This window comes from Cervus canadensis, chromosome 13 (assembly GCF_019320065.1).
Source record: "Cervus canadensis isolate Bull #8, Minnesota chromosome 13, ASM1932006v1, whole genome shotgun sequence".
NCBI classification, from domain to species: domain Eukaryota; kingdom Metazoa; phylum Chordata; class Mammalia; order Artiodactyla; family Cervidae; genus Cervus; species Cervus canadensis.
The window spans coordinates 1555217-1566254 of NC_057398.1; positions in this window are offsets into that span (position 1 = coordinate 1555217).

Here is an 11038-nt window from a genome sequence, read left to right on the forward strand (position 1 = left end):
TTTTTATTGTGTATTGTCAGTGAAACTTCTGTACATTATTACTGTGTGGGTTGATAAAGGTGACATGTACATGAAACAGAAAATTAACATGATGTAAAAAGTTTTAATAATTAAGTTTATACAGCCATATTGTATTTATTTACCTTTTTAATTTTCATAAATTAAAAACAACAGCAGAAAGTGAATTACTAAATAAAAATTTCTTTTCCCTGGAGAAAAGTCCTTTTTATTTTCAATCAGTATTGCTCCTAGCTATCGTCAGAAGCAGAAAGCTGCATGGCCTGACTCAGATGGTGATTCTTCTGTTTGGTATCCATTGTGCGCATGCATGTTGGCACCTGGGTTATTGTTGAATTGATAAATATCAGGAAAAAGTAAATGACAAAAAAAATGGAAAAATGGTCAGCACTCCTTAAAAGAAATGTAAAGTATCTGTTTTCTCTCTCAGTTTTCCTTTTGGAAACTTTTATTTAATGTTTTATTTAATGTGGGCTGCTTCCCAAAATGGGCTTCCCGGGTGTCTCAGTGGTAAAGAACCTGCCTGCCAGTGCAGGAGACGTGAGTAATGCGGGCTCAATCCCTGGGTTGGCAAGATCCGCTGGAGGAGGGAATGGCAACCCACTCCAGTGTTCCTGCCTGGAGAATCCACGGACAGAGGTCTACAGTCCGTGGGGTCAAAAGAGTAGGACACGACCGAGGGGACTTGGCAGGCACGCACACTTACTGAAGTAACGAGTTACGTGAATGCTGCTCTGCAATGTATGGTTTTATGTCAGTGCTATTTTGCTAGTTCAGGTGACTTATTTAGAAAATTGATGTAAAAATGTGTCAGTGTGCTCCACACACGTTGCCTGAGCTCACACTGTGTTCAGGACACGTGTTCAGTGCTCAGGACACAGGTGGCGTGTCCCCGCCCTCAGTGTGAAGGCTGCGTCGTAAACCAGCCTAGAGTCTGGGTAACTGGAGGAAGCCAGGGCGTGTTTCTCACGGCAGGACTGGCGGCCCTCCTCCGGGGCCGAGCTCTTCCACCTCTTGGCGGCACCCTCTCGAACACGAGGCGTCCAGGGCTGGCCCGTCTGGGGCCAGACGTTCAGATCCCTCAGCTGATGATTTTAAATTCCGGGAGGAAGGATGGCGTTTTGCTCTGATCCATCAGTACTTCGTTGCTTTGAGAACCATTAGTATCTGCCTAGTTGGGTCAGTTAGACGGTGTGTTACGGAAAGGCTGGCATTAAGCTTTGTATCCTCCACTTGCTGCTGGGAGTGGGAATGGCGAGTAGAAAGCCTGGTATCTGTTGTCTCCACCCAAGTCTCCCCAGAGTGTGCCAGCCCTCAGGACGCCCCCTCGCCCCGGTCCTCTTGTGTCTGCCTGCCGAGGGCGAGCACATTCCACTTAAGGGAGCAGGAGCGGCCGCTCTCCAGGCCCCACGCAGAGGGGCAGGAGCACAAGTGTGCACACCTACGAGGCCACGTCCACGCTCCGATGATCACAAAGAGAGGGCAGGTTTTCACGAGGCCCGGACGTGTTGACAGACAGAAGCAGTGTGGTCAGAAAAGCAAGACAGCTTTGCAAACCCAGGAGACCATCCCGAAGCAAAAACGGTCCTGCTGGCCTACACCACCACCTCGATGGTCAGCTCAGCATGTGCGCGCGTGGCTTCTGCCCGTGCCGCGGGTCGCCCCACCTAGTGCCTCTGACCGCGTCTCTGTTAACCTTCCTGCAGCCACGCGCCCTGCCCACTCTCTCAGGTTCAGCTTCCGTATTGCGTGGGGCACCTGGAACCCCCTTTTTGAAGCTCATTTCTGAAGGGGCAGGTGGAGGATACGGTGGAGAGGCGGAGCCCTGAATCACAGGCGCACCGTGGGGACGGGAGCCCAGCGCTGTGCAGAGCTGGGGTGGGGCTGACGGGGCGGAGGGAGGGCACCACCTCTGATCCTCCTTCCGTTCCTCCCGCTTCCCCGAATCTCAGCCTCTCCTTGAGATCTCGGCTTCCCCGCCTCCTCGCACCTTCTTCCCTCCTGTTGGGGGCCAGTGGCTGCGAAGCAGTCCTTCCCAGCCGTCAAGTAGCTTATAGACCAGACCATTGTTTTCAATGGTCCCAGGGTTGCTCATATTTTTTCCTAATTAAAGATGTTATTTTTCTTAAAAGGCTATCATCTCTCATTTCATGGAAGAAAGAACATGAACTATAGAAGAAGGAAGGACATACTCTCTGAATGAGAGCCAGCGCCCCCCAAGAAGGGGCAGATGGCAGCCTTATACTGCGAAGCCGTGTGATCAAACTTTAAGTCATAGACGTTTGTGACAAATTATTGTACAGCTTGAGATTTTAATGAGCTGGGATAACTGGTCATATGTGGTCTCAGATGTTGGTTTTGCCCTTCTGCTAATTGTGATCTATGACGGGGATACCAAATTCACTTTTCAATTGCTTTAGTGCCAGATGGGAAGCAAACACCTCTTATGTTTAGACACCTTAATGAAAACCCAAATGTCTCTTAGACACGGCAGTATGCGGTGCCATTTCATAAGATACTTTCAATGCCATTCTATTCATATTTCTAATACCAAGTATATTTTTAAATCAAAATTTTTTTCTAATAATAGACCAAGCACATTTTTTTAAATCAGATTTTTTTCCCCAAAACCCAAGCTGTGTGTGTGTGTGTGTGTGTGTGTGTGTGTGGTTTTCATAACATCTTTATGAAGAACATCACCACATACTTAAACTATGACTCACACTGACGAATTTTAATAAATCTAACTTGGCTCCGTGAACCGTCATATTTTCTGATCAAACGATGCTGTTTCCTGTTGGCTGGTTGAATATTATCCAGGCTGTGCCCTTCTGTGGAATTAATATCAACACGGTCCTTATTGCCTTGTTGTATTTTCTGCTCCCCACGACCAGCACAAAGGTGGCTCCATAAACTGGGCAGGCGTGACCCCAGAGACGGCAGGACACTGGAGGTGACTGCTGGCGGCCACAGGTGAGCTGGCTCCGGAGAGGCTGGCCTCTTCTCTTCTCTCCAGGTGCGCGCAGAGTGACCCCGGAGGCCCTGGGGGCCCCGCCAGTGACAGTTACGGAAGCACACTCTCCTGTTCTGCTGCGGGTATGGGGACCTATTTTATAACGGCACGTGTGCTGTTTGTTATTAGACAGAATTACGAATAAAGTCAGGATAAGGAGAATGTTTTACTTCTTGAGTGTTGACAGTCATTTATAAGATGTTTGCAAACAATGATTTTAAACTGAATTTAGCTTTCTGAAAAATTTGCATATCCTTCTTTTTCATACTTCATCTCATAAAGACGAAAACTTGGCAAAGCCTTTTGCAAATATTTTTTTCCATTAGAGAAAATGAATTACTAACTCTGATCTTGAGCTTTACTCAGCTGTGAGATGAGAAGTTTTGCTTTAAATTTCCCTGAGGTCTTACCAAATCTACCTGTTCTATGCTGCCTGCTTTTATATCACCCCCTGCCTAGAATATAGTTCAGAGTCCTACAGGGCGGGGGAGTCTGGAGGAAACTCGATTGGCCAGGAGTTGATCATTATTGAAGCCTGGTGCTGGGGACTTGGAAGTTCACTGTGGTTTGGTCTATATTTCATGTGTTTGAAATTCTGTATTCTATAATAAAACTATGTGTATACATAAAATCTCCAATCCTGTCCTTTGATTTCTGCTGTAGTTGTTTTTGTTGTTCAGGCGCCCAGTTGTGTCTGACTCTTTGGGACAGATCTGTGCCGTAGTTATAGATCTTTAATTCTCCACTGAGTCTTGGCTCAAATTTGACCTGTCTAGAGCCAAACTGGGGCTTCCCAGGTGGTGCTAGTGGTAAAGAACCCACCTGCCAATGCAAAGATTCGGCTTTGATCCCTGGGTCAGGAAGATCCCCTGGAGGAGGAAATGGCAATCCACTCCAGCATTTTTGCCTAGAGAATCCCGGCAGAGGAGCTAGCGGGCTACAGTCCACAGGGGTCACACAGAGTCGGACACGACTGAAGCGCTTTAGCAGACACAGGGCCAAACTGACAGCCTTCCTTATGAAATCCTCTCTCCAGTTGCCTGTGGCCTGCGGTGTGGCTGCTTCCCGTGCTCAAGGTCCAGGGAGAGTCGTCCGTAGAGAACAGACTTGGGGCTGCCTAGGGGAGTTTGGGATTAGCAGCTGCAAACTAACCTATATAGAGAGAGTAGAAGTATATTCAATGTCCTGTGATAAAGCATAATGGAAAATAATGTATACATATGTGTTGTATACATATGCAAAAGATTGTACACATATGCATAATTGAGTCACTTTGCAGCACAGCATTAATTAACGTTATAAATCAGCTGTGCTTCAATTTTAAAGATAGATCAGGGAGTCGTCATCAGCTCCTTTCTCTCTCTAGTCTCTGAATCAGCTCAGCCACCAAGTCCTTCTATTTCTTCCTTCAAAATGTCCACATTCACGTGCTGCCTGGAAGCTCCCGACCGGCAGCTGGCCGTCGGGAACGCGTGTGTCATGCGGGCATGTGTCATCGCCCGGCCCAGCTAGAGGAGAGCCAAGAATCTGCTAAGGGAAAGACAGTTTAATTAGGGAAGGAAAGTTTCACATTTTTGTTTTTTTCTGTTTTCATGCTTGGTGATATTTACTTTGGAATCACAGAGGATTGTAAGTGCTTGGAATTGGGAAATAATGACAAAGTGATTCTGAAACTAGTCAGCATCTTAGAGCTGACAAAGCTGCTGGCATGTGAGTTAGGCAACTGAGTGCATTTAACTAAATGTGGTGCTTTGGGAAGGAAATTAGGATGTCTGTAAACAATTGTCAGAGTGTTTAAGATGTTTCCCACAGAGTAGTTTATGACTTTTACAAATGCAAAAATATAAAAGATGCAGAAAATTCCTAACTGAAAATAACATTTTACATATACGCATGTAAATGCATGCATATAATTCATGTACGCATGAAAAAAGAGAAAGTATGTTTGGAAGAATAGTAATAAGGCAAACATGTAGCCTGTAAGCAGAGAGTTGCGAGAATTCCACTCCACGCCCTTTTAAGGTAACGACAACATGGGAAAGGAATCTGACACACGCTTGTGTAACTGATGGACTTTGCTGAGTGGCAAAAAATAACACAACACTGTAAATCAACTATATGCCCAAAATAAAAATTTTTAAAAAAGAAATACAAACTACTAGATACAAAATAAAAAAGTTATTAATACCAGGAAGTAATGTTATAGCATATGGAATATAGCCAATATTTTATAATAACTTTACATAGCACATAATCCATAAAATACTGAATCACTATGTTGTACACCTAAAACTAACATAATACTGTAGATTAACTATACTTGAATTTAAAAAGTGTTCAAAAAATAAAATAATGCAGACTTCATATTTATTTATGCATAAATGATGACTAAATTTCCTTGTAATTCTGTTAGATTTGGGGGTGGAGGGAGAGTGTGAAGTTAGTGTGTTTGTAAGGTTGGGGGTGCCAGGAGCCGGTAAGGCGGAGCCCAGGACACAGAATCAGCCCAGGGCCCCAGACCCGCAGGGATCAAAGCCGCACTGATGGATTGGGTCGTTAAAGCCAGTGGCGACGCCCGGCGATGGGGGTGAGGGAGGCCCCGCAGGGAGCAGGGTGGGGCGCAGAGAACGGGAAGCCCTCTCACTGCCTGCCTTCTCTCTCAGGGAAAACCTCTCCTCTCCTGGAAGGGGAAGCAGGAGGGAGACTTTCGCAGGGCTGAGGGTGACAGCGGGAATGGAAGCCTGGCGTTGAGACGAGCCTGGCTCGTCTGTCCACCTCCGCTCCCCGCACCTCCAGGGTGCAGGGTCGGGGCAGGCAGGAGCACCGCCCTCAGCCGGGCCCACCACCCTGCGGGCGGCCCGTGCCGTCCTGATGACCCCGCACGGGCACCTGTCACACAGAGGGAGCCCAGAGCGTCTCGTGTCCTCGGGGAGGAAGGTGAGGAAGAAGTATCAGGTGCCACATTCCAGGAAAGGGCCAGATTACTAAAGATGCCGCTAGCTCAGGGAAACGCAGAAACCAGGCTAATGAGATTCAGTCTCAACGCTGGAAGGTCAGGCGTTGGAGCAGAATCCTTAATACATTTAAATAGAGCTTTAACAGGGAGACCACTGAGCTTGGTGAGCAAAGAGCCTGGGGGCAAGATCATAACATCATCCAGAGTCTAGCTGCCCACGGGGCTTCCCTCCAGGCCAGAGGGGTTCTGAGTGCTCGCGGTCTGGTCGCCTCTCACGTCTCATTTAGAATCCGGGGTGCGACGCTGGGCTCGCAGCTACTCAGAAACAGATCTTATGTTACAGAGAAGCAGAAGACATGAGAGGGACGGTCGGCCTGCAGCTCTGAACCTGGTGTAGTATTTCTCAAAGGCATTCCACCCTCTTCCCCAACTGGGCACAGAGAGAATCTCTCCCCTTTGGCTCATGTGTTGTGAGTTTCGAAGACGGGTCCCTGCAATTCCTTCCACTGTTTTCCTCCTTTTGCTGACTCGGTTCTGCTTTCGGCTGTGTAATTTCACAACAGAGTTCCTAAATTAATTGTAGGGAGAGAGCCAGGGATCTGAACCGAGAAAAAGCATATGGAATAAATTTTGAAATTAGCATTGATTGAGCAGAGTCAGGTACATATGAGCTACAAGCAGGCTACAACTTCATGAAATCAGAAACAGCCTCAAACTACAGACCTGCCATCAGCAGGACCAATTAAAGCCCAGACACACGAGAAGAGAGGCCACGGAGTGTGTGGCCAGAGGTCGGAGCTGCAGGACTGTGCCCTCTTCGTCCAGCTAGAATGCCGTCATCACATGACTGATTCTGAACCCGCATCATAAGGCCCTGCTCGCGTATCTCCGTGTGCCCTGAGAGAGAGGCCGCCTCTGCCCCGGCACTGCCCAATGCCGTGGCTCTTGGGCACCGAGAAGGTGCCTGGTCCTGTGAGTGCAGGATACACACGTGGGTGTCTGAGAACATAGAATCTCTCACTAATCATTTTGATATTGTCTGTCAACGGGTAAATGGGTAAAGAAGCCCAAGATGTATATTATGCATATGTACAATGGAATATTACTCAGCCATAAAAAGAATGAAATTCTGCCATTTGCAGCATAGATGGACTTGTAAGGCCTTGTGCCAAGTCAGACAGAAAAAGACAAATACCATATGGTGTCACTTACATGCAGAATCTAAAAAGTACACACAACTAGTGAATATAACGAAAAAGAAACAGACCCACAGATACAGAGAACAAACCAGTGGTTACCATAGAGAGAGGGAAGGGGGCAGGACATAACAGGGGAAGGAGATTAAGAGGTCAAACTACTGTGTATAAAATAAATAAGCTACAAGGATGGGTTATACACACGGGATGTAACCAATATTTTATAATAGTTATACATGGAGTGTGGTCTTTAAAACGTGTGAACCACTATGTTGCACACTGTATGTACAGTTATGTTGCACACAATTATATAATATTGTAAATCAACTATACCTCAATTAAACATTTTAGGTTAATTATGTACTGAAATGGCATTTCTGATATGTTGGGTTAAATAAAATATATCATTAAAAAGAATAACCCTTTTCTTTTCCTTTTCTTACTATGGCTGCTATAAGATTTAAATTTTTTTTGTCCATGCCCTGCAGCATGTGGAGTCTTAGTTCCCCGATCAGGGGTCGAAGGTAGGACCTTTGTATTAGGAGCAGAGTCTTAACCTCGGGACAGCAGGCAAGTCTCTGTTTTAAGATTCACAATTCTCAAAAAAAAAAAAAAATTCACAATTCTCATTATATTGGAGAGCCCTGCTCTCAACATTAACAGGGTGGAACAGATTTCCAGGCCCGCAGGCTTCATTCCCCTTGTTAAATCCAGGAGATGGAACAAACTGATCAGTCAGAAGTTTGTTTCGCTTTCTTTTTCTCAGGAAGATAAAGTCAGACTGCTCAGGCCTGATATTGCTGTCATCTGGAGGGGACGTTTGGGGCCAGTGAATGGTGGTGATTTAATTAATAATATTGGAGACACGCAGTTGAGAGAAATAAAGGACAGTGGGGAAGACTAGTTCTTTGGGCATTGTTTCATATCAGTTCACATGAATTAAACCCATAAAGTGCACACAAACCCCCATCCCGGCGTGGGGAAACACTGTCAATACAGAGAACAGAAAATACCACCCTTATTCATCCCCGCGCTGCCAGAACTGAGAAACATTAATCCAAACAGAACACTACACTCTCTGTTGCATCCGGACTGTTGGATCTGAAAAAGAAATGCAGAACTCTTTCTGATGATGGATTTCTTTTTTTCCTGCCCTGAGTGAGTCAGAGAACAGACTGTGGTCTAAGGGGGAAAAAAAAAATTAAGCCTTCTGCAAACGAGCAAAGGCCTGTGGACGGGTGTGGAATTATTCATGAGGCTGCAAGGCTGGTGAGCATGCCCTTCTCCCACTGCAAGGCTGTGATGGATAATTCTTGCCGTCCAGGTGGCCTCTCATTCGGCAGCTGCCCTCTGAAAGCCACAAGGAAGGCAAGCAGTCGCTCGGCACAATCTTTTTTACGCTGCTTTTTAACTGAGAAGACTGATTCATGTGAACCCACAAACTAACTTTGTATCAGTTTAGACAATTCTATATCCTCAATTTACCAGTGAATGCTGGTAAATTATAATTTACCAGTAAATGCTATGTGAATATAAACTACTTGGGGCTTAAGATGGAGAGCTGAATGATTTATACAAATTCAACATTCTTACTGAGACCATGTTTTTAGATTTGTTGAAAGTTAAGTGACACCAAACTCTTTTATTTCCCACTTTAGAAAAATAGCTCCAATTCTACTTGGAAGCGTCAGCAGCATTTTTAACCAGATGTCAGAAATGACCTTGGGCCGTGTTGGCAAACCACCGTCGGGAGAAGACACCTGATTGAAGGTCAAGCTCAGCCTTGTTGAAAAAAAAAAAACAGAAATGTTCTTCGTGAATGAGTCCCAGAGCTCCCTTTATGTAGAAATAGGTTACCCGGTAGGCTTTGGGGTTGCCAACGGTTCCAAATCTTACTAATCTTCTCTGGAATGAAACCAGCAAACCATTCAAAGAGAAAAGAGTGTCTGGAACATTGACTAATCCCTGAGTCCTTTTCTTTTTCTATTTAAAAAACGGATTACTTGCTTAATGTAATTGTTTCTTTTTAAAATTCCTGGCAGTGTTGCTAAACACATTTCGCTGATGTCGCTGAGTGATAGTAAAGATTTCATCAGCCACATCCAAACACAGGCCTGTGATGTGCCTGCTTCCAAGACTCTCAGTCTAACATATATCAGAATTTAGAGAGAAAATACAAAATATGAGAGATTAAAACCACCCTTACATTTGTTTAACTCGTGTGCTTATCACAGTGTCACAGAAATGTGAGAGCCAGAAAGAATCTTTGTTAAAACAGCAGTTCAGGGGAGCCCTGCCGGGCACGGGGGAGGAAGCCCCATTCCCTGAGTTCTGAACTTGGCTCTGTGACTTAAATAGGCCAGTACTACCAGGCAGATCATCTGACTGCCTGGAAACTCAGTTTCCTCATGTGCAAAACGGCAGTAATGACGACCACAGCACCACCCTTACGGGGCTGTGGAGATTAAAGGAGATAACGACACACCTCACATAAAGAAGGGACTTAGGAATACTGGCTTATTGGATAATTTAGGGACTTCCCTGGTGGCTCAGATGCTAAAGAATCCGCCTGCAACACAGGAGACCTGGGTTCTACCCCTGGGTTGGGAAGGTTCCCTGGAGAAGGGGACGGCTACCCACTCCAGTATTCTGGCCTGGAGAATTCCATGGACAGAGGATCCTGGAGGGCCACAGTCCATGGGGTAGGAGAGAGTCTGACATGACTGAGCGACCTTCACTCTCACTGGATAATTTAATCCAGACGTTGGATTCAGAGGTGAGGGAACTATACAGGGAGACCCGCCTCTGGTCCCTCCACGGAGCGGAGATGGAGCTCAGCTCTGATCACTTTTCCTCCACTTCTGTTCTGGGCTTTAAAATTAATTCCCATAGTCCTGTTGCACTTTTTTCTTTTTTTTATCATGGACCCTAAAATGCAGCCAAATACAAACACCTATTGGTGTTGTTTTTTCTTTTTTTTTGTACAGCCAGATAATATACCGTTATTTTAATAGTTTAAAAATTATGAATTTGGATAAATTGGGGTAGATTTGCGTGCTACAACCATTAATTAGCATGAGTTAATCAGTTTTCTTTATCTTAACATAATAGAAGTCTTTGAATGTGCTCGCTTTATTTCTGAACTTTCTAAACGTTTTCTTTTGGTTTGTCTCCCTCTGGTGGATTAAAGAAGTTCAGTTCAGTCGCTCAGTCACATACGACTCCGACCCCATGGACTGCAGCACGCCAGGCTTCTCTGTCCATCACCAACTCCCGGAGCCTACTCAAACTCATGTCCATCGAGTCAGTGATGCCATCCAACCATCTCATCCTCTGTCGTCTCCTTCTCCTCCTGCCTTCAATCTTTCCCAGCATCAGGGTCTTTTCCAATGAGTTGGTTCTTCACATCTGGCCAAAGTATTTGAGTTTCAGCTTCAGCATCAGTCCTTCCAATGAATATTCAGGACTGATTTCCTTTAGGACAGACTGGTTGGATCTCCTTGCAGTCCAAGGGACTCTCTAACACCACAGTTCAAAAGCATCAATTCTTCGGTGCTCAGTTTTCTTTATAGTCCAACCCTCATATCCATACATGACTACTGGAAAAATCATAGCTTTAACTATGACCTTTGTTGGCAAAGTAATGTCTCTGCTTTTTAATATGCTGTCTAGGTTGGTCATAGCTTTTCTTCCAAGGAGTAAGCGTCTTTTAATTTCAGGGCTGCAATCACCATCTGCAGTGATTTTGGCACCCCAAAAAATAAAGTCTCTCACTGTTTCCATTGTTTCCCCATCTATTTGCCATGAAGTGATGGGACCAGATGCCATGATCTTAGTTTTCTGAATGTTGAGTTT